The sequence below is a fragment of the Macaca nemestrina genome, chromosome 7 (genome assembly GCF_043159975.1).
Source record: "Macaca nemestrina isolate mMacNem1 chromosome 7, mMacNem.hap1, whole genome shotgun sequence".
Taxonomy (NCBI): Eukaryota; Metazoa; Chordata; class Mammalia; order Primates; family Cercopithecidae; genus Macaca; species Macaca nemestrina.
Window position 1 is genome coordinate 139647180 of NC_092131.1, and position 23653 is coordinate 139670832.

Genomic DNA, 23653 nt, shown 5'->3' on the forward strand with positions numbered 1-23653 from the left:
AGTCAACAAACTAAGGACAGACATGGAAGCTTCATTTCCAGCTCTATGTTCTGCTCTGCAGAAACCTATAAGCAGAAGAGAAAAAAAAAAGTTTTACAATAAAATTAAAAGAAAACAGCACAGCTACAATTGCACTCAATGTACATATAAGAATTTTCCATTTTCATACTTTGCAACCATAAAATCAGCTCACCCTCCCATCTTAGGGGACGGACTTAGTATTAAAGCCATTGTTTCGTGGATAGAGAAAACGTGCTACCACCTTGCCATTCCCAAAACCTTCTCCACTGGCTCCAGCTGTTTACACAGCTCCATGGAATACAACAACTTAGCTGAGAGGCTAAACCCCTCCACACACAACCCGATGGTCTCGAGAATGACAGAACACAGGGACTGTTTTACATGTAAAATGTTCACGTTCAGGAAAAGGAATATAACTGGCCTGACTAGGGGAGAAGATTACGGTTTTAACTGCATCCATACAAGTATCATCACACTCATTCTCTGAAAGAGTCAGAGACAGAAACACTTCCCCAGCCCCGCTGCACGGGAATCCTATGATCTCCATCACACACCAAGCCACGGGATTCTCCAGGTGGCAAGCTGGGATAGGGCGGCTAGGCCAAGGGGAGAGTAAGCAACAGCTCCCAGCAAAGAGAGAGAACCAGAGGAATATTCTAAGGCTAAAAGGAAACAGCACATACTGCTGCTGCCAAGTAGAAGAAGTAAAGGGCTTAGCATATTTCATTTGCCTTAATTAAAAACAACAACAACAACAAAAAAATGCACTCACCACAAGTTTCCCAAGTATATGCATTATCCATACACCAAATGAGAGAGGAAATCTAAAGATCATTTAAGGGGGGGAAAAAAGACGAGCGAAAACTCTGAGTAATCACACATGCACCCCCATAGTGCCCACGGGCAACAGAGGGTTAACATCCCGGGGCAAAGTTTCCTCTCAGCAGTAGAAATCCGAAATCATCACAAAGATGCTGAGTGATTTAGTCATGAGCCCTCCCCTCAGCCATCAGAAGGAATGGCAAAAATGCAAAGTGAGTGCTGGGAGCCAGAACAATTTCATTTTCCTCCTAACTGTGCAAAGAATTTGCATTTAAAATGAGCATTTCAAGAATGCCCAATAGTTGGCTGCTAACATGAACAAGAATAAAAGTGATCCATCACCCGACAACACCAAAATTTTTTGCAAGTATTTAATTGCAAAAAAAGTATTTGGGTACCCAGAAGACTGAAGAACACTTACGGCTAATTACATCTCACAAGTCAGGTGTCAGATTAACTTTTTTTTTTTTTAAATATACTTTAAGTTCTAGGGTACAAGTGCACAACGTGCAGGTTTGTTACACAGGTACACATGTGCCATGCTGGTTTGCTGCAACCATCAACTCATCATTTACATTAGGTATATCTCCTAATGCTATCCCTCTCCCTCCTCCCGACCCCACAATAGGCCCCGGTGTGTGATGTTCCCCATCCTCTGTCCAAGTGTTTTCATTGTTCAGTTCCCACCCATGAGTGAGAACATGAGGTGTTTGGTTTTCTGTCCTTGTGACAGTTTGCTGAGAATGATGGTTCCCAGCTTCATCCATGTCCCTGCAAAGGACATGAACTCTTCCTTTTTCAGGGCTGCATAGTATTCCATGGTGTATATGTGCCACATTTTCTTAATCCAGTCTATCATTGATGGACATTTGGGTTGGTTCCAAGTCTTTGCTATTGTGAATAGTGCAGCAATAAACATATGTGTACATGTGTCTTTATAGTAGCATGATTTATAATCCTTTGGGTATACCCAGTAATGGGATTGCTGGGTTAAATGGTATTTCTAGTTTTAGATCCTGGAGGAATCACCACACTGTCTTCCACAACGGTTGAACTAATTTCACTCCCACCAACAGTGGGAGTGTTCCTATTTCTCCACATCCTCTCCAGCATCTATTGTTTCCTGACTTTTTAATGATCCCCATTCTAACTGGAGTGAGATGGTATCTCATTGTGGTTTTCATTTGCATTTCTCCAGATTAACTCTTAAAATGCACTCACATCGCATTAACAAAAGGTAACAAGGAAACAAGATACCTTCTTGTTGGCTAAGTTTCCTGAGAATCAAACTTTTATGCTTTCTACATCATAAGCTAAGTGAAATAGAGAAAAAAATCGGGAAATAAAGACCTGTCAATTAACAACAATGGTTCTCACCATTCATATCCAAAAACACAGAATTGCAGTTTGATTTTTGAAGGGAGGAAGAGATCCAGAGGGGAACACAGAGGTAGGGGGGCGGGTCAGAAAGTGGGAAGTCAGTGGCTGGCTGTAGCCTTGCTCTGTAAGAGGGACAGTTTCAAGAGTTTCATGAAAGACACAAGAGCCTTTTATCTTCTTTCCTCACTAATAAAAATGGAGGGTGAAAATACACACTAGAAAAACATCCAAAGAAGTTCAGAAAAGGGCTGCCAGAGGCAGGGGGGTTGGGGGAAAGGCAAGAGGTGCCCCTACTCTAACGGGGAGTAAGTACCCCTGTGGCCATGGCCATCAGCCAGCTGCACAGCAAAGATGGAGCTCTAGAGAGTCTGGCGCTGTCCTTAGCGTCTCCTTCCACATCCTCCTCCTTATGGGGGTGGCAGCTCTGCAGTCAGGAGAGATTTTCCCCAGCACTAGACAATTTCCTAACAAGGGCATTTTCATTAAAGATGAGACACAAGGCAATGAACAAGGGAAAGAGAAATGGCCAGAGGATGCTGTCCAGCCTGCAATGTGGGTCTCATTCCCACCAGAGCCTCACACCACACTGGTTCTGGTTCTGGAAGAGAGGCCCAGACCCCAGCTGGCAAGAGCCACACCCATAGCGCCAGGCCATTTCCTCCTGCTCTGGTCTCTCATTATTCAGCCTACAGCACTACCTCACTCATCTCCTAAAAACAGGGGTCCGCTCTGGCTAACCAGACTTCCCTGCATCCCCAAGACGCTAACGTGCCTGGCACACTCTCAGCCTGGGAATCTGGACCCTCAGGGTCCAGGGAAGATGAGTCACTGGCTAAAAACCAGGAACCCAAGAGTAGTGCTGGTTTCCAAAACAGATGGCCCTAACAACGTGTCCAGCCAGTTCCCTCAAGTGGACAGCCCACGGGCCTTTCAGAAGACCCAGGGGCTAACCGAGGACAGCATAAAGCAAAGTGCATGTTTCCTGGTCCTCTTCTGGGAGCTCCTATGAAGCAGCCCACACTGATGCTCCTTCTTCCATCATTTAGTTTTTATTTATTTATTTACTTTTTTTTTTTTTTTTTTTTGAGACAGAGTCTCACTTTGTGGCCCAGGCCGGAGTGCAATGGTGCGATTTCAGCTCACTGCAACCTCTGCCTCCCAGGTTCAAGTGATTCTCCTGCCTCAGCCTCCCAAGTATCTGAGATTACAGGCACGCGCCACCACACCTGGCTAATTCCTGTATTTTTAGTAGAGACCGGGTTTCACCATATTGGCCAGGCTGGTCTCAATCTCCTGACCTTGTAATCCGCCCACCTGGGCCTCCCAAAGTGCTGGGATTACAGGCGTGAGCCACCGCACCTGGCCTGGTTTATTTTTAAAAGTACAGACAGACGGCCAGGCGTGGTGGCTCACGCCTGTAATCCCAGCACTTTGGGAGGCTGAGGCAGGCAGATCACCTGAGGTCCAGAGTTCGAGACCAGCCTGACCAACATGGAGAAACCCCGTCTCTACTAAAAATACAAAATTAACCAGGCATGGTGGCGCATGCCTGTAATCCCAGCTACTACAGAGGCTGAGGCAGGAGAATGGCTTGAACCCGGGAGGAGGAGGTTGCTGTGAGCCGAGATTGTGCCATTGCACTCCAGCCTGCGAAACAAGAGCAAAACTCCGTCTCAAAAAACAAACAAACAAACAAACAAAAGTACAGACAGACACAGCCCTTCCACCTGACTCCAACAATGAAAAGTTAAATGTCCCAGGCCATGACTTCATCGGCGTGGATAGGGTCAGGCCAACAGTTGGTCACTCTGCGCTGACCACTCCTGAGCCAGCAGCAATTTCTGTGAGTGCTCCTGTGCGTGCTCTTCCCCTTGCATGGAGTACTCTTCCCTAGACGCCTGTTACCTGGCAGCCTTGCTCTCATTCTTCAAGCCCTTGCTGAAATGCCGACTCTTAAGAGATCATCCAGAACAGCTGCCCCTCTTCCTCTACTACACCTTGCTTGTCGGTTTCTGCTCTCACTCCAGGGCCTGAGACAGAGCCTGGCCCACAGTGATGCTCAGTAACTATTTACTCAATAAATGAACGCACTAGGAAAAGCAAAGCAAACACATCTAAATACTACGTCTAGGTAGAACCCCATCCGTGTCAAAGACATAAATAACATTATTCATATTGCTCTATACATCACAGCCGGAGTCTGGAAACTGCCTACATGCCTATGTACAGAAGAATAGGTACATAATACGAACAAAATGAATGAGTACCATACTACAACGAGAATGACAGACCCACAACTCACACGAAGAGAAGATGGAAGCAAATCTCACAAGCATCATGTTGAACAAAACCAGAAACAAGAGGACGCACTGGGCAGGTCCATTTATATTAAGTTCAAAAACAGGCAAAACTGGCCAGGCACGGTGGCTCACGCCTGTAATTCCAGCACTTTGGGAGGCCGATGCAGGCAGATCACGAGGGAGTTCAAGACCAGCCTGGCAAATATGGTCAAACCCCATCTCTACTAAATAATACAAAAATTAGCCGGGCATGGTGGCGTGCATCTGTAGTCCCAGCTACTTGGGAGGCTGAGGCAGGAGAATTGCTGGAACCCAGGAGGCAGAGGTTGCAGTGAGCTGAGATTGCACCACTGTACTCCAGCCTGCTGGGCAACAAAGCGAGACTCTGTCTAAAAAAAAAAAAAAGCAAAACTAAGTCAAGATTATGACTGCAGGAAGGCGGTGGGTGCACCAGCAGGGGTATCAGGGGTCTTCTGAAGTACTAATCGGGTTATTTCCTGAGCTGGATGCAGGTAACACAGGTGAGTTCAGTATGTGAAAATTCATCAAATCATCCATTTATGATTTGTGTTCGTTTCTCTATGCTCTATTTCAACAAAACTTCATTGCAAAGAGAGAAAACATGTCTGAAATAAACACGGAATTCTTATTTTTCTTAATAAAGCCAGCTGAAGATTCCTGTCCATCACGAAGACTGGCACCTGACATAGAGCTTCCCTTGGATGAGCAGCAAACACCACCTGCCTCTTTGCACAAGACCATGTGGCTAGTTATTCGGGTGAGGTGTGAACACATCAAATACCCCCCGAAGCTGAAACCTGCTAGGACACATGGCTGGCTGCTACAATCTTCTTCCCCCTTTGCAGCCCTAGAAAGTATGGGTCCCGATAAATATCAGTGGCTTTAAATGGAAACAGGTGGTAGGCATGTCACTGCCTGAGGCTGAGGCAGCACCTGGGCAGACATCTGAAGCTGCAACTCTGCCCAGAGCCTACAGAGTTGAGGTCCTGGATCACGCCAGAGGGGGAGAAGAACAGTCATGGCTGACCTGCTGCCTCTTTCTAGTAATTTCTTCCTTTTAAATTATGTCATGAAAATTGATCATTCAAGGGGAAAATCCTCTCTGAGGCAAGGTCAAAAAACTACATGAGTAACAAAGCAATCGCTTTGGCTAAGCTTTGGCTCACTCCAAAGCTTAGGATCTCAGACACTAAGTGGCCCCAAGCCAACTGTGACCCAAAGGACAAGCCCCTGGAAAAGGATCACATTCGGCAGAGGGAAAGAAAAAAAATGAAAGCCTGCCCCAGGACACCTACTAAGACTCAACTCAAACTAAAGGGTCCAGACAAGTGTTGGCTGGATGTCGTCAACCTGAAAAATAGAAATTTAGACTTGACTTGCCTAGCATACCTGCGTGCATTCATTCACACACTCATACACATAGGCATGCATGCTTTCCATTCAAACTCCAGTAAATTTTCCTCTATCATAAAGTTTTAACTGACTAGGATGTTCAGGGCTTGGGGAACAGTATAAAGGTATCGTTACTGATCTGTAAGACACAACCCCTTTTAAAATAAAGTGCATTCTTATTTTGTCATCCTATTCATACTCTGCCTCACAGGGCAGACAAGAGCAGATAAACTGATCTCCATTTTACTTAAAAAAAAAAAAGAAAAGAAAAGAAAAAAGGCCGGGTGTGGTGGCTCATGCCTGTAATCCCAGCACTTTGGGAGGCCAAGGTGGGCGGATCACGAGGTCAAGAGAGCGAGACCATCCTGGCCAACATGGTGAAACCCCATCTCTACTAAAAATACAAAAAATTAGCCGGGCGTGGTGGTGGGCGTCTGTAGTCCCAGCTACTTAGGAGGCTGAGGCAGGAGAATAACTTGAACCCAGGAGGCGGAGGTTGCAGTGAGCCTAGATTGTGCCACTGCACTCCAGCCTGGCGACAGAGTCAGACTCCATCTCAAAAATAGTAATAATAATAATATAGATTCTACTGCTTTCCACATAGAGCTAGTGCCACATAAACCAGCAGACCCCTGAAACGGAGGTTTAGCCACTAATAGCCTCCCCTCCTTAGGTCTTCCAGGCACCAGAGAGGAGGGCAGAGGTAGGAGAGGGATGCAAAAAGGAAGAAATGCTGATTAAGCAAGCTGGGACTTGCAAGGAGAGTCGCACTCAAGCCCTGCATCACCCTTGAGTTTTTGTTTTGTTTTGTTTTTATTATTATTTATTTATTTATTTTGAGACAGGGCCTCATTCTGTTGCCCAGGTTGGAGTGCAGTGGTGCCATCATGGCTCACTGCAGCCTTAACCTCCTGGACTCAGGTGACCCTCCCACCTCAGCCTCCAGAGTAGCTGGGACTATAGGTGTGCACCATGACGCCCAGCTAATTTTTTTTTTTTTTTTTTTTTTTTTTGTAGGGATGAGGTTTTGCCATGTTCCCCAGGCTGCCCCCTCAAGAAGATACTTCTTAATTAAGTATCTTCAAGAGGAATCTCTCCCTTCTAGAGGTTTGTGAGACACTCCAGGAATGGCAAAGAAAAACCATGACCAACTAGCAACACCTCTTTATTAACAAGTCATCAATGTGCCATCTCTCATTAGGCCCAGCTCAGAAGGAGAAACTGGAAAAGCACAAGGAGCCAAGTCACCAATGTGAAAGATTCCAAATGTACTATTTCTAACACCCATCTCAAGGAATCAGGGAGAGGCGGCGGGCGGCAGGGGTGGAGGGTGACCCCACCTGACCCTTAGCATGGAGAGACACTGGAAAAAAGGCCTGGGCACAAGAGTAAGCCTTGTCCCCACTGGCCATCGCTGCATAAGCCCTCACTCCCACCAATGAGATGCCCACGCCACTGCAGAGGTGGTGCTCCGAGAGCCACCAGCAATAGAGGCTCTATTGTTGACTCATACGAAAACTTCAGAATCCCAAGAAAGAGACGCCAAGGCCCAACAACAGTGGATGAAGGACCATTGATCAGACCTGACCATCAGGTCACTGTCAACTGAAAAACATTTTTTTTCCAGTTTTCTGGCACAGTTGCTTCCAAACTATCCCAAACTTCCAAAACATGGCTAATTACACAAGGTTAATGAGTCCTGACAAATGACACAAAGGAAAAACCGCAGGAATCCATTCTAGGTGCTCACTGCAGGAGGTGACACAGGAGAGGGAACCTGAAGCCGAGCAGTGAAGTGGGCAGAATGGGACTTCATGCTCCCTCCAGCCCCCACGACTCCCTCACCTGCCAACCAGCTCCCACACAGGTGCAGCATTATTGCCTGTGCACCCTCCTGCACTCCTCCCCTGCTGGCCGTGGCTTTATCATCTAGACACATGGAAAACCCCAATACAAAGCAGCCAGCTCCCTGCCTTGCCACCAGAATGCTGTCCGTCTCCCAGCAAGAACTCTCCCTGGGTCACTGGAAAAGGCACTTCGGCCCCTGGAGGTCTGACCCCCAAGGAAGATGGGACCCAGTTCCTCTGCAGTCACCAGCCTCTGGCTTAAAGAATCTGCAGTTCAAAAATCTCCAACAACCCCTGCTATGAACTCAATCATGTCCCCTCCAAACTCCTATGCTGTGCTGGAGACAGGGCCGTAGGGAGATAACTAGGTTTAGATGAGGTCATGACGGTGGAGCCTTCATGATGGGGTTAGTGCCCGGTTAAGAGGAGATGCCAGAGAGCCTGCTTGTGCATGCACGCTCGCACGCTCTCACTCTGTCATGTGAAGACGCAGCCAGAAGGCAGCTGCCTGTAAACCAGGAAGAAGGCCCTCACCAGAACTCAACCACGCTGATCTCAGACTTCCAGCCTCCAGAACCGTGAAAAAATTTCTATTGTTTAAGCCATCCAGTCCACAGCATTTTGCAATAGCAACCTGAGCTAATACCTTCCCCAGGGAGATTCCCCTTGACCAAGAGTAGACAGGGCCACAGGCAAACTAAACAGTGTGTCAAACATTCACAGGTTGTAAAAAGCAGCTTGTGAGGCATGATGCCCTACTGTCAAATTCTCCCCCACCCTGAATTCCCCATCCCACAGCTTGATGGCCTAATGTCAGAATGTCAAGGAGCCTTGAACCCCCCCTTTTCTGCCACAGGGCAGCAAAAGGGACAGCGCCAGGGAAAACCTGTGCAGTGAGACAACGGATGGAACAGGAAGCCCCAGGAAACAGAAATGGCCACAGAACCTTTGTACTTGCAGTCTCAGGGAGATCAGAGTCTCTGAAAGCATACTAACTATGTGACAAGCCCTCATTCCCAACCTCAACACTGGGAATCTAAAATTAGCCAGAGAAAGAGTCTACTCAGCTCTGTGTCTCCTACACAGGCCCTGATAAGTGTCACTACCTCCTTTGGCAATAGCTTGTCTTGTGAGTGCTATAAATACTACCTAAGCCTACCCAATGTGAATTATGAATACCAAGAATCATTTCAGGGTTTTCAGGCACTGGCTATGTGACAGGGGTATCAAATTCAAAGTCGCCTGCACAAGACACATACCCAGGGAACACATAAATCCCTCAGGTCCAACCCTGCATTTTAAACGGTGGAGAGGACTCACTCAAGAGCACCTCCACCTTCCGTGTGGCTGAGGCTGCAGCTGCTACTGCTGCAGCTCTGAAGAGCCGATGAAACGCTTTTCACCTTTTGTCTAATTGCTAGGAAGTAGGAGGCTGAGAGAGATGAGAAGCTTGAGATTATAGAAAAGGACAAAAAGGAGTTTTGGCCTTCTTGGATATTTAGATTTGGCTCAGAGCTTTCCAGTGAAGAGGCCCTTGGAAAAGGAAGGCTGGAGAAGCAGTAGGTACTCTCCAGATGATCCAGGGCTGTTACTTGTCACTTGTCCCCTTGGGGGCTTGATCCAGTAAGGTTCGTTTTTTCTTTCTTGAGACACAGTCTCGCTCTGTCGGCGCCATCTCAGCTCACTGCAAGCTCCGCCTCCCGGGTTCCCGCCATTCTCCTGCCTCAGCCTCCTGAGTAGCTAGGACTACAGGCGTCCGTCACCACGCCCAGCTAATTTTTTTTGTATTTTTAGTAGAGACAGAGTTTCACCGTGTTAGCCAGGATAGTCTCGATCTCCTGACCTCGTGATCCACCCACCTCAGCCTCCCAAAGTGCTGGGATTACAGATGTGAACCACTACACCTGGTCAAAGGTTTTTTTTTTTTTTTTTTTTTTTTTAAGAGTCTCACTCTGTCACCCAGTAGGCTCTTAATAGATGTCTGTGGATTGAATTTCAATTTTTTGGGTTTCTGGGGTTCACAACTGCAGACCCCTAACCCCCAGGAGCAAGGCCGGCTGCACTGGTCTGCAAAAGCAAAGTGCCAGCCAGACTCCCCGCACCTGGCCGAGAGGTAAAGCTCAGGCACAGGGAACAGGTGGAGGGGTAATGGCTCCGAGGTCAGGATGGGGAATGGAGATGTGTGTCAGAGTCAAGAGAGATAGCAGAGGGGGACTGGAAAAGAGCCCATCAAGGTATATGGAGTCCCAGAGGAAAAAGGGAGAGAGGGTGTTAGAGGATGATAAGCAGTGACCCATGACGGGCAGCCCCAAGCAGGGCACCTGGGAACAAACTGTGAGATCTGGCCACCAAAGGGTTGCTGGAGGCCTTCCAGAATGGCGTTCTGGCATAGTAGTAACCGCAGAAGTCCATGAGGAGGAACGAGATACAGGTTACTCTTTCTAAAAGTCAACAGACAGCTCACAACCGACACTAGGCCAGTGGTTAAAAAAACAAACAAACACATTGCTCCCCATACAGTGTGGCGCCCCAGTCTTTTAACAACCCCTGTGCTATCTGACTTTCTCCCACTGTGCCGTCCCATCTTTTTGTCTTGGTTCATTCAGTCTCTCCCGTTCAGAACATCATCTCCCACTGACTTTTTGACATTCTGCAGATTGCTGAAGGCGCGGCTGAAGTGCACCTCCAGGAACCCCTTCCTGAGTTTCCCATCACATCCCCTCCATCGGGTACCTCTCTCCTGACCTGGAAACTGCAATATTGCTGACCCACACACTCCTGCAGGCAGAGTCGGGGACTCGCTGCCTCTGTATCACTCTCAGGAGGCACCACAATCTTTTGCCCACGACAAACCCTCAAAAAAGAGGAGTCCATTGAATACAGTGGTTTCCTTTAAAAACAGTTATTTTTCTCCCTCCTTTGCTCAAATTCCTGGTGCTTAGTAACAGACATAACTGCCCACCACAAAACCCCTGTGTCCAGGATTTCACAAGTTTGATTCTGCCAGCCCCCCAGGGGGAGGAAAAGTGAGGAATAAGCTGTGTGGAGGGACCTGGGACTGGGGGGATGACAGTGTCTATCTCTTTTCTCCCCACCTGCCCCGATGTCACAGGGTCAGCAGAAGGCAGGGTCTTGGGAAGAATGCTCTGGAAGCCATCTGAAAGAGTTCAGTCCCTGCTGGGCTACTCTGGGCCACTCCTCTAAAGGGCTGAATGAAAGAAGCCAGTTTTCCAGTGTCTAAGGCAAACTAAGGAACTGGACCTATCTGCTCAAAACTAAACCCTCCCTCTCACCCATGCCCTTGCCCTCTCCCTCACCCCCTGTGTCAAGCTGAACTCCTATGGAGACGAGCCAGAGGGAGACTTGCAGAAGGGATGGGGCACAGGGGCCTGTGCTGCACCCCACTTCCTGAAACACATGCTCTAAGGCATCTGCCAGACATCCCACCTAAATGTCCAGACCTAAAATAATGCCAGATAATAATGACCAGACCTAAAAATAATCCCATACCCCATGAGGGTGCCCCCACCTGGCATCCCAAAGTTCTCACAGAGAACCCGGCCGGAGAACCAGCAGCCCTGCATGAGACGGCCCTCAGGTCCCAATCATCCAAGCCCCAACCAGACCCCTCCAGACTCAGGTCCCAATCATCCAAACCCCAACCAGACCCCTCCAGACTCAGGTCCCAATCATCCAAGCCCCAACAAGACCCCTCCAGACTCAGGTCCCAATCATCCAAACCCCAACCAGACCCCTCCAGACTCAGGTCCCAACCATCCAAACCCCAACCAGACCCCTCCAGACTCAGGTCCCAATCATCCGAGCCCCAACCAGACCCCTCCAGACTCAAGTCCCAGTCATCCAAACCCCAACCAGAACCCTCCAGTGAGTCTGGAAGCAAAAGCACTGGGCATTAAAATATCAGGGCCTGGCCTCCCGAAGTGCCCCCTCGCCTCTTCCTTCCCTTTCTGCCTCCTTCCCGCACAAACATTTGCTGGAGGACTGCTCTATAAACTGACATCAGTGGAAAAGAAACATCCGGAGTACAATCTGAGTTGAGTCATTAAACATCACAGAATCCCTTAGGGGAAGCAAAAGGCCAAACTGAGCCACTAAATGCTAGGGCTTCAAAACCCCAAAATAAAGCATGTCTACCACTGCTCTGAAGGGAGCATCACATGTGACCATCTCCTCCGAGCCACAGAGGCCCATGCAGCAGGCAGCCACTCACACTCCTGCACGGGTGGCCAGGGGTCAGCCCCTGGCACCTGGGGGTGGGCCCGGCCTGTGGACAATAGCAGCAAAACTGATTTTATCCACCCACCCACCGGCAGCTGCAGGAAGGGCTCACACTGTTTGCAAACCCTGAGAACTATCATTTTATGCCCTCCAAAACACTGAGGAGAAAGCAAACCAGTCACAGGAACCTAGATCCAAAGGGGAGGAGGTAAGTGAAAACCAGCCACACAGAAAACACAGACAGAGGGATTCAGTGCTGGCCTGACTTACTCACGGCAGACGCTTTGCATCAGTTGCATTTTTGTTGAATTCTCACATGGGGGGCTGATTCAAAGTACCACCACAAAATAAATTCGAGGACAGCTGACTGTTCATTAAACAGGAAAGGACAAGAGGGAAACTTGGAATCAACTTTCAATTACTCACACTACTTAAAACCACCTCTCAGCAGCTGGTGCAATCAGTCAGCAACATAAACCATGGCCAGGGGCAGATAAGCAGCTGGATCTGGGTAACTCTTCAAGAACTGCCCTCCTTCAGTCCCTGCTATCAGTCAGGTAGCCCAGCACCTGCAAACGAAGAAAGGGTCTTCTATTAGAGCACACTTTTGGCACCTGCCATGTGCAGATCATACTGTCATTAGCCAGTACTCGCTGCTTGTTTCTCTGAAGACACAAACGACAGGAGTCTATGCAGCTACTTTCCAATCCTACTTTTAGGATCCAAGTTAATATTCTACCAAAAAAAAAAAAGTAGGTTGACAATGCCAAATGGCCTCTCTCTCTGCACCATCGAATCTACCCATCTCTCAAAATCTTTCTAGCCAGCTGCATGCCCTTTTACCAATGAGCTGCTTTATTGTGTGTTCACCGTTGCATCACCCAAATTTAGCAAGCAAAAATGGAGGAAATCTAGTTAAACTTGTATTTCAGGTAAACCACAGATAATTCTGCAGTATAAGTATTTCCCATGCAATCTTTGGAAGATACTTATACTATAAATGATAGACTGCTTATCTGAGATTTAATTCACCTGGGCAGCCTGTAGTTTATCTGGCAACCCTGCTTCATCTTCATTCCAGAGAAAACACTAAATCCCAAGAACAGCTGGAAGCAAACTTCGAGAGCCTCCAGCTGCCAGCCCATTCTACACAGAGGATTAGGCAAAGCAGTACACCGACCCCGCCACTCTGGGCAACAAGGGCAGGCAGAAGGGAGCAGGAGGATTGCCTCCAAAGGAGAGGCAAGTCAAGTCCCTTCTCCCCTTCTTAACTTATTGGACTTACTCAAAATATCGACACAGAAAAATGTGAACTTAAAAATCAAATGCTGTATGATTCCACTGATTGAGGACCTAGAGTAGTCAAAATCATAAAGACAAAGTAGACTGGTGGTTGCCAAGGGCTGGAGGGAAGGAGGATGAGTGGTAATGGGCAGTTTCAGTGATACAAGATGAAAGAGTTCTGGAGATGGATGGCGGTGATGCTGCCCAGCAATGTGAATGTACTTAATGCCACTCAACTATACACTTACAAATAGTTAAAGTAGTAAATTTTATGTTATGTTTATTTTTACCACAATGTGTTCTTAAACTTTCGATTTCCTTCTCATTTCCAGCTTAGCCAGCTCTTTCTCTCTCTCTTGTGTCTACTTCATCTCTAACTTCATGGAATAGGTATCTACTAAGAACCTTACACAATGCAAAAGGAAATCAAATCAGCAGGATATAAATGAAATGCAAGGAAGGCCAGGGCAGAGGGAGGAGCAGGTTTGCAGCCTGGGAGAACATTTCGCAAGCCCGCCTGGCTCCCGTCTGTCTAGGCCTCGGGGCTCCCTGCAGAAGCACCCTCACAACTCCACTATTCTTTCACCCTTGGTGCATCCTAAGGGCCTTGGCATCACCTCATGCTCAGCTCTAAGAAACGATCCAGGACCAGAACCCTACAGGCAATGAAGCTTGTCTCCACAGGCGCCAGGGAAGCCTCGAGGCTGGAGGACGCATGGTCTCTGCAGTTAGAATCACCCTTTGCCCAAGAATATCAACACGTACACACACACACACACCCCACTTCTGACTCTGGAGACCCCTAAGCAGGCATCATGTCACATAAATATATGATCTAAAACTGCAGGTCGTCTGCCTTGGAGGGTGTTTGACACAAAACAAGACTTGGGGCACTCTAGCCATGGCTCTGATATGTACCATCAAAAGATAAAACAGAGTCAAGGGCAGAAAGCATTCCTGAAGCCCACGGACCTCTGCAAGGCCCAAAAGCTAGTTGAGGACAGCAGCAAAGGCTCCCTCACCACAGTCCTGGTCAATCCCTGGCCAGGTAATCAGGTTTGTGGAGCCAATTCCTCTTTTTTTATGAGATGGAGTCTCACTCTGTCGCCCAGGCTGGAGTGTGATGGCACCATCTTGGCTCCCTGCAACCTCTGCCTCCCGGGTTCAAGCGATTCTCCTGCCTCTACCTCCTGAGTAGCTGCGACTACAGGCACACACCACCATGCCCAGCTAATTTTTGTATTTCTAGTAGAGATGGGATTTCACCATGTTAGCCAGGATGGTCTCGATCTCCTGACCTCGTGATTCGCCCACCTCGGCCTCCCAAAGTGCTGGGATTACAGGTGTGAGCCACCGCGCCCAGCCCAGTCAACTCCTCTTAAGAATCCAGATTCTCCTCGGCAGCCCTTACTTGCCCACCCAACCCTGACCTGGCCAGACTGCCACAACTAGCCCCTCACACCATGCCCTAGACACATGGGGCAGTCTGCAGACTCCAGGGGCTAGCAGTGGGGCTGTGGTACACATGGCCCTTAGAATCACATCAGTGTGCCCTGGTCCTCTCCTGGACTCTGCTCTGGGTCTGCAGTAGTGCCCAGGAATCTTCAAATTTAGCAAGAACCAGGCAGGTCAGACACAGTGGCTCACACCTATAATCCACTAAAGCACTTTGAGAGGCCAAGGTAGGAGAATCACTTGAGGTCAGGAGTTCAAGAACAGCCTGGGCAACATAGCAAGACCTCATCTCTACCAAAAAAAAAAAAAAAAAAGACCACTCCAGGCAATTGTAAAGGCAGGGATCCTCAGACCATACACTAAAAGAACAAGAATGGAGAAACAACATTTGAGCTAAAAAAAGTAAAATAAAATAAACAAAAATAACAAAGATAGATAGATAGATAGATAGATAGATAGATAGATAGATCGATCTATATATATGCCAGGCATGGTGGCTCATGCCTATAATTCCAACACTTTAGGAGGCTGAGGTAGAAGGACAGCTTGAGCCCAGGAGCTCGAGACCAGCCTGGGCAATATTGCAAGGCCTCAGCTCTACAAAATTAGCTAGCTAGCTAGGCATAGTAGCACACCGGAGCTAGTACTCAGCTACTCAGGAGGCTGAGGCAGTAGGATCTCTTGAGCCCAAGAGGTGGAAGCTGCAGTGATCAGTGTTCATGCCACCACACTCCAGCCCAGATGACAAAGTGAGATCCGGTCTCACACACACACACACACACACACACACAAACACACACAGAGGATGGGGGCCACTTAATGATGTAGTGCAATACTCACAGATGTTAGGTTAAAAAAAAAAGCTGAATCCCCAACTGTATCTCCTACAGGGGACTATCTATGCTGAATATGTATTTACATACAAGTTCAACTCGTGCCCCAGTTAACGAAAGGATAAGCTTTCTATAAACACAGTGACTCGGATACACCATCAGCTTCTGGATTTGCCTCCTTGCTAGGCTTCAGATATCACACTCCAGTGCACAAGCAACAATTCCCCGCGCATACTTCATCCAAGGGTAGGATCTAGTGGTTGGTGGGGAGAAGAGCATTTCAGGCAAGGAGTCTGAGTAAAAGCCGAAAGGTGAAGACTCTACCGAGACCCACACTGAGAGGTCAGCCTGGAAGCTGAGAGAGCCTGGAAGCCAGAGGAGAGATTCTGCAGGAGACACTAGAAAACATTAGGAGAGGAAGTTGGGGTCCAGGTACAGGGGCAACTGGGAACTACTGAAGATTTGTGAGCAAGACAGTGACAGTGGCAGAACTCCACCAGGAGCCCAAATTCTTTTACAACCAGGACAGAGAAGAAACAGCAAGAAGGAAGCAAGGGGGAAGTTGTGATTTCAGAAAATAAAGACAGAAAATCACGGAACCATGCACTTTTGATTGTGAATGCCAAGCCTGGAAATATGGCTACTTGCCAACTTTCTCTTGTCCTTTCTATGCATAACTTTGGCCAAGGTTCTGTTGTTGTTTTCTCAAAGACGGGGTTTGGCTCTGTCACCCAAACTGGGGTGCAGTGGCTTGATCATAGCTCATTGCAGCCTCAACCTCCTTGGGCTCAAGCAATCCTCTCACTTCAGCCTCACAAGTCGCTGGGACTACAGGCCACGTCCAGTAATTTTTATTTTTATTTTTTTAACTCCTGGGCTCAAACAACCCTCCTGCCTTGGCCTCCCAAAGTGCTGGGATTACAAGATGAGCCACCACGCCCAGCCTGTTTTTAAAGGGGAATTTGGCCCTGGGAGGACAGGGATTCTCCACACTAGAGCAGTCCTGATCCAAAAGGTGCTGCACAGGAATGTTCAACTTTCCTGCCCTCTGCCAGGTCATCTACTGGGCTATCAAGTAACTACTGCAGCCCCAAGGATCTTAGCAGAGGAGAGAGGAACAGGAAGAAAGCACTTCAGCATCAGGACCAAACTCTTGACAAAGACCCTCCCCTAGAAACAAAAGATCTGGGTCATGCATAAGACTTTTCAAGATCTACGCATGGAGGAATTATAGCCCCAGATACCCCTCCCCATACCACTCACCAATCCATTTGAGTCCCCTCCTCTTAAGACTTGCTGCATCGCCAGGGCTTCTGTTGATGAGTTAAGCCACTTCATTTCAGGTTTTGAAAACTAATGCTCTCTGACATGTTATTTTTCCTGCTGCCAAGGAGTTTAATACCCAGCATTCACTATTTTATATTAAAATCAGTTATGATTTTTACTACACATCAAAGCTCATTTTCCCCTAAAACTGCAAAGCTGAGACACCACTAAGGAATGCAAAAGGAGTAAGAACCCAGTTGCCCTGCAAAATTATGCAACTAATGCCCTCTCTCTGAGGAAAAAAGCAGCCCCCTAAATAAATAAAGAAGAAACTCAAAGAGCATGCTCTATAGTAGTTTTCTCCTGATAGGATGAGCTGCACTTTAACATTTTAAACTAGGTCAGTACATGAGTTCTGATGTTGAGCTTTAAAAGGACTTGCTTGCTTCAGATTTGGGATAACATACTAGTGAATCTAGAGACTGCTCCATGAATGACTATTCCTAACAACCAAAGCTTATTTCTAACATTTTGTATCTCAGTTAAAACAAACCTCAGCATTTCTCTCTGTGATTAAAAATAAGCTACGCCACAGGATTACAACGTCCATGTCTTTCCCTCCCGCTGCATGTCAAGTGTTCTCGCCCTTAAAAGTAACAAACCTGGCATCTCTCTGTAATAAATAATTCCACACAGGTTTTAGAAAAGCAGCACATGACAGAGAGGGTACTGGAGGAACAGCAAACACACAACAGAATAAACCGAATCCAGAGGTGAAGCTCCTTCAGCCTGCCCAGTGCAAGCCTCTTTCCTCCCTGGATCCTTCTAATATGATCGTGCATTTCTATAACTACATTTGCAAATGAGTGACTCAATAACTGCTACCTAATTCTGTAAAGCAATGGGATGTACTTGTTCAAGGGAAGCTATATGGAATTAGGCCCTTAACAACTGGGAATCCCGTTACTCCTCAGTGCTGTGGACTGGAGCTGATAGCACATAGATCGCCTAAGCCTTCCCCAGGGCAATTGAGAGGATCCAGTGAAATTTAATGTAAGGAGGCACTATGCAGGCTCCCTGGGCCCAATTAGAGCCATGCTGCTTCTGCTCCAAGTTCGTCCCCTACATCCAAGGACTTGGGACCTGTTGGAAATACAGATTCCTGGGCTCCTCATCGAAGGATTCTGCATCAGTGGCAGCCAGCCCTCGGCCAGCCTTTGGAAGCTCAGTCCTGGCCAACTCACAGTGAGGAAATAGCCAAGTTCTATTCTGGTGTCATGAGCACCTCATGGTAGGTAGCCCGTCAGACTGAGCAAGCCCAAGAATTGGCTTGTAATGGGACATAGCAGGAACAAAACCAGAAATGCACATGAGTGAGTGGGGCGGGGCCCGAGAGCCCTTCATAGCCTCTGGGGATTTCGAACTTGGGAGAAAAGTTAACCCTGGGCCGGGTGCAGTGGCTCACACCTGTAATCCCAGCACTTTGGGAGGCCAAGGGGGGCGGATCACGAGGTCAGGAGATTGAGACCATCCTGGCTAACATGGTGAAACCCCATCTCTACTAAAAATACAAAAAATTAGCTGGGCGTGGTGGTGGGCGCCCGTAGTCCCAGCTACTTGGGAGGCTGAGGCAGGAGAATGGCGTGAACCTGGGAGGCGGAGCTTGCAGTGAGCTGAGATCGAGCCACTGCACTCCAGCCTGAAAAAAAAAGAAAAGAAACTCTGTCCAAGGAGCACTTCCAGGAAAAAGACTGAGCCTCAGAGATTTTGAAGTGTGAAGCATCCACCACTCCATTCCATTCACTTGTCTCACAACTCAGCCACATGCTGTTTCCAAGTGCTCCTCCCAGCCTCTCCCTCTATGCAAACCCACCCCAACATTCTGGACCCACCACCTCCTAAAACTTTCCTTGGCCATCCAGGCTGAAACTACCTCTCTCACCTTAAACTTCTAACACACTTAGCACTAAAACCAGCTTCCCAAATTGCACTTCATTCAATTAGTGAACAGTTCCTCACTTAAAAAAAAAAAAAAAATTAAGGGCTTCTTGAACAAAGTCTGGCAAACCAAAGATTATGCAGCTATGCATTCATTATGGAGATTAATTTATTAAAGGCCTCAAGAAGGCTTTAATAAATAAACTGTTTAATTTTGTTTGACCCAACATTTTCTAAACTCCACTGACCTAAAAACCCATTTGTTCAGGAAGCCCTATTAACTTCTTGCAGAACTGATGATCCACGTTAGAGTTTGGGAAATGCTGATCTATTCCATTCATCTAACAACTAATTATGCCATGTCTGACTTGAATGGTTATTTAATCTTATTTCTTTAGCTCTGGGTGTATTTACATATTATCTTAAGTAGAATATTCATTTGAGCTAGGAGCGTGTCTTACATGTCTTTGAACACCCTACAGCCCCCAGTCCAGCCCTTGTAGAGGTTCTGAATACATAGATTGATTTGAAAGCATTAGATCCAATAGTAAAAATCACAGATGTGTCTTAGAATGCAAAAAGTGTTTAAAATCACAGCGATCAAGTTCCACTCACTTTTTATATAAGAAAACTGAAGTCCAGAGATACAAAATAGATCATCCAAAGTCACAAAAAAGTCAATAGTGGAACCATGACTAGAACCAAGACCCAAGTCTTCTGACTCACTAGCTAGTGTTCCTTCTGTGATTTAAATAAGCCTTACTCTTCCAGACTCCAGCTGGTTTTCCAGCAGGTAAAGGAATCTAAGGTATTCTAGTGATCTGAATACCAAAGGCAGTAGGACAGAGGCATACCAATTACAAGAAATTAAAATACAAAAAGAAGACCCAAGCTCTGCTAAAATGGGAGTTAGGCACTCTGAAGATTCCAGAATGCTTATTAGGAGTTTAAGACTACAGAGCTCAGTATCAAGAATATCAAGAAAGGGCCAGTGGGCGATGGCTCATGCCTGTAATCCCAGCACTTTGGGAGGATCCCTTGAGCCCAGGAGTTCGAGACCAGCCTAGGCAACAGAGTGAGCCCTCATCTCTACTAAACATTTAAAAATTAGCTGGGCGTGGTGGCATGTGCCTGTAGTTCCAGCTACTTGGGAGGCTGAGGTGAAAGGATTATTTGAGCCCCCCAGGAAGTCGAGGGTACAGTGAACTGTGATTGGGCCAATGCACTCCATCCTCGGTGACAGAGCAAGACCCTGTCTCCCCCAGCACCCACCCTCAAAAAAAGAAAATCAAATACTGACATTTGTAATTTGTATAGCTGAGTAAGACACGACTTTCATTGAAACATCATATTAATAGTTTCAGCATTTTACCTCTCAACTACATTTACGTTTACTGATACAATATATGTAAGGCCTGATTATAGTCAAACGAATGCTACTTAAGGATGTGTGTGTGCACCAGTGTATTATGCATGTGAGTCACTGTTTGTTCCTAAAGAGTTCCAATGATGAAACTATGATACCTCTTATTCCTCCACCAGTCTAAAAGTATCATGAGATAAACTCTAACATACATAGCATATACGTTAGAGTTGCTTGGGGGCAGAAGGAAAGGGAGTTGTTATTTGCTAATACAGATTCAAGACCTACAAAGGTGGAGGTGGAGGTCGCTGTAATGCCACAGGTGATTCCCATCCACAGGCAGGGATAAGAACGACTGCTCTGGAGGCCTGGGGTCAGCTGGGTCACACCTGCAGGTGCTGCAGCCTGGGCATTTCAACAGCTCCAGTTCTATCTTAAAGATCAATTCTGCTAACAAGGCCTCCCTGACCCCTGGTATCCCCAAGCCTGGTATTCTCTCTCCTGCCCAGAACTTGACCTGGATAGCTGACACTGGGCATTTGCCTGGTAACTCCATGGTCATGATACATAATAACTGTAATTTCGTTAAAGCATAGTGGTTCTTTGTACTTTTAGTTCATCAGTAAGGCCCAGTGGCTCTCAACCAACCCCCAAACATACACATGCACCAACACTGCAGATGACAGGCAATGCTGCACAACCCCACATGCCTTTGTCAGCATCCAACACCATATGCACCCCAGCAGCAGCTGGCTCTGCTTCTAGCCCTCCTGCCGCACTCAGTAAAGCACTTTGGAATTCATACGTGGGAAAAGCAATAATACAATAGTTGCTTTGCTTCCTTTTTCTAGTAAGTCCTCCATAAAGTCTAGAGCCTTAGCCAATAATTAGAAGCAAATGGCTTTAACACATCTCACCATTGGTCATGACACAAGAGTGAGTCAGAACCATGCGGTGAAGAACCAATGACAGCACCAGTTACTAACAGCCTTGTGCTGGTGCCAGAAATGGAGACAAAGGCAAAAGGACTAAGAAATGATGGTTCTTTAGAAAGCAGAAATACTGACCAATTCAAAATCTTCAAAGTCTACATTACTCCATTTTATAGGGTAAGTTATATGCTATGGGAGTATTCACAAATTTGGGAATTCAAAAAGCTCCAAGACAAAGGCCTATGCCGCTTCATGGAACGTATTTCTTACCTAAGATTCAAACCACTCCATCCAGAGAATGAAGTCATCTGAAGATATGGCCCACATGGGATTTGTCACCTCCATGAAGACCAGTGACCTCACATCATCGAAGACCAACGCCATTTCTCAGATCTCCTCGTCCTGCCCTCTAAGCAGCATCCAGAATTACTAGCCTTACTCTCCTCCTCAGCATTTCCCTGGCCTGCCTTCTCCCTCTCTGGCTGTAGCTTCTTAGACTTCTTTATAGGTTCAAGCGGCTCCACCCCACCATTAGCTATTAGAATCCCTCCAAGGCTCACATCAGTAGGTGCTCAATAAATGTTCCTGACTAGATGGTAAACTGCTAACATCAATGAACTGCTAGAAAACAGATTCTCCCCTTTGTTTTGAAACAGGGTCTTGCTCTGTCACCCAGGCAGGAGCAGAGTGGCACAATCACGGCTCACTGTCATGGGCTCAAGGGATCCTCCCACCTCAACGTCCCAAGTAGCTGGACTACAGTCGCATATCACCATCCCTGGCTAATTTTTTGTTTTCCATAGAGACAGGGTTTCGCTGTTACCAAGGTTGATCTCAAATTCATGGGCCCAAGTGATCCTCTGTCCTCCGTCTCCCAAAGTGCTGGGATTACAGGCATAAGCCACTGCATCTGGCTCAGACTCCCATTTTATACACACCCTATAGATTGAATCTCAGATTCTCCAATCAGCAGGTGACTCTCAGATTCTCCAATCAGCAAGTGACTCTCAGAGTCCCCAATCAGCAGGTGACTCAGATTCCCCAATCAGCAGGTGACTCTCAGATTCCCCAATCAGCAGGTGAAGCTCAGATTTCCCCAATCAGCAGGTGAATCTCAGATTCCCCAATCAGCAGGTGAATCTCAGATTTCCCCAATCAGCAGGTGAATCTCAGATTCCCCTATCAGCAGGTGAATCTCAGCTTCTCCAATCAGCAGGTGAATCTCAGATTTCCCCAATCAGCAGGTGAATCTCAGATTCCCCTATCAGCAGGTGAATCTCAGCTTCTCCAATCAGCAGGTGAAGCTCAGATTCCCCCATCAGCAGGTGAATCTCAGCTTCTCCAATCAGCAGGTGAAGCTCAGATTCCCCCATCAGCAGGTGAATCTCAGATTCGCCAATCAGCAGGTGAAATCAGGGAAAATGAGGAAAGAATGTCCATACCCTACTCTCATCTCATCTCTTTCCAATGCTCCTTTAATCTAAAGTTTGAAGTTTAGGAATTTTAATAGATGCTGATTGGGCCTCCTTTGAGGTAGCTGCGAATACAAATTGATGAAGAGGAAAAGAAATCTTCCTTTACAGCTTTAATAAAGAGCTCATTCATAGCCCAAAATATGTTCCTATTGCCCAACTGTTAGTATTATAACAAAGACGTAGAACTTTTACCAATTAATGTCACTGTCCAACAGAAATTGTTGATGGTGATAAAACAAATTAAAGTTGTATATTAGAACCAGTTAAGGAAGCAGGAAGGGCACAAAAACCAAACACTGCTATCAGAAGAGATAACCGAAGGCATTTATTAAACTGGATTGCCAAAGAATATAACAAATTTAGTATTAAATTATAACTACAGTAGTCTGAACAATGGCCCCCCAACAATGTTCATACCCCAATCCTTAGAACCTGTGAATGGTATCATACATGGCAAAAGGAACTCTGCAAACATGATCGAGGAGGATCTTGAGATGGGGAGATTAGTCTGGATTATCCACGTGCACCCCATGTAATCACAAAGGTCCTGAAAAAAGGGAAGGTAGGAGGGCCAACGTCAGAAGACAGGAGGTGGGACAGTGGAAGGAGAGGTGAGAGACAGCTTAGAAGACATGGCACTGCTGGCTCGGAAGACGGAAGATAGGACCACAGGCCAAGGACTGCAGGCGGCCTCAAGAAGCTGGAAAAAGCAAAGAAATGGATTCTCCCCTAGAGCCTCCAGAAAAATCACAGCCCTGCTGACACCTTGAGTTTAGGACTTCTGAACTCTAGAACCCCAAGTTAATAAATGTGTGTTGCCTTAAGCTACTAAATGCGTAGTAATTTCCCACAGCAGCAAAATGTTTGTTTTGATTTTATTTTGAAGGTTGGGTATTAAAATATAGAGAAAGAAAAAACAAAATGTTTTTTTTCCTATTATCTCACACAGCACAGTCAATACTAAACTTCTGGTCACCAAAATGTATGGGGATTTCTCCTCACACAGAAACCAAGCAGTTTCCCAGGTGACTCTCCAGCAGACACCAGCTGGGCATCCTCTAATTTATTTATTTATTTATTTATTT

At 46.8% G+C, this 23653-nt stretch overlaps 1 protein-coding gene across 7 annotated transcripts in view; it reads right to left on the reverse strand.

Moving 5' to 3' along the window:
* LOC105489073 (talin 2) overlaps positions 1–23653 on the reverse strand; it is a 452478-nt gene that overhangs the window by 375848 nt on the left and 52977 nt on the right. For 3 of the 7 annotated variants that reach the window (XM_011753725.3, XM_011753706.3, XM_011753714.3), the window contains exon 2: positions 12449–12591. The exons of 3 other annotated variants lie outside the window; for them this stretch is intronic. The gene's annotated coding sequence lies outside the window, so the exon portion shown is untranslated. Of the gene's footprint in view, positions 1–12292; positions 12392–12448; positions 12592–23653 lie in introns of those variants that run through there. One more of the 7 variants, XM_071101241.1, reaches the window with a different exon arrangement.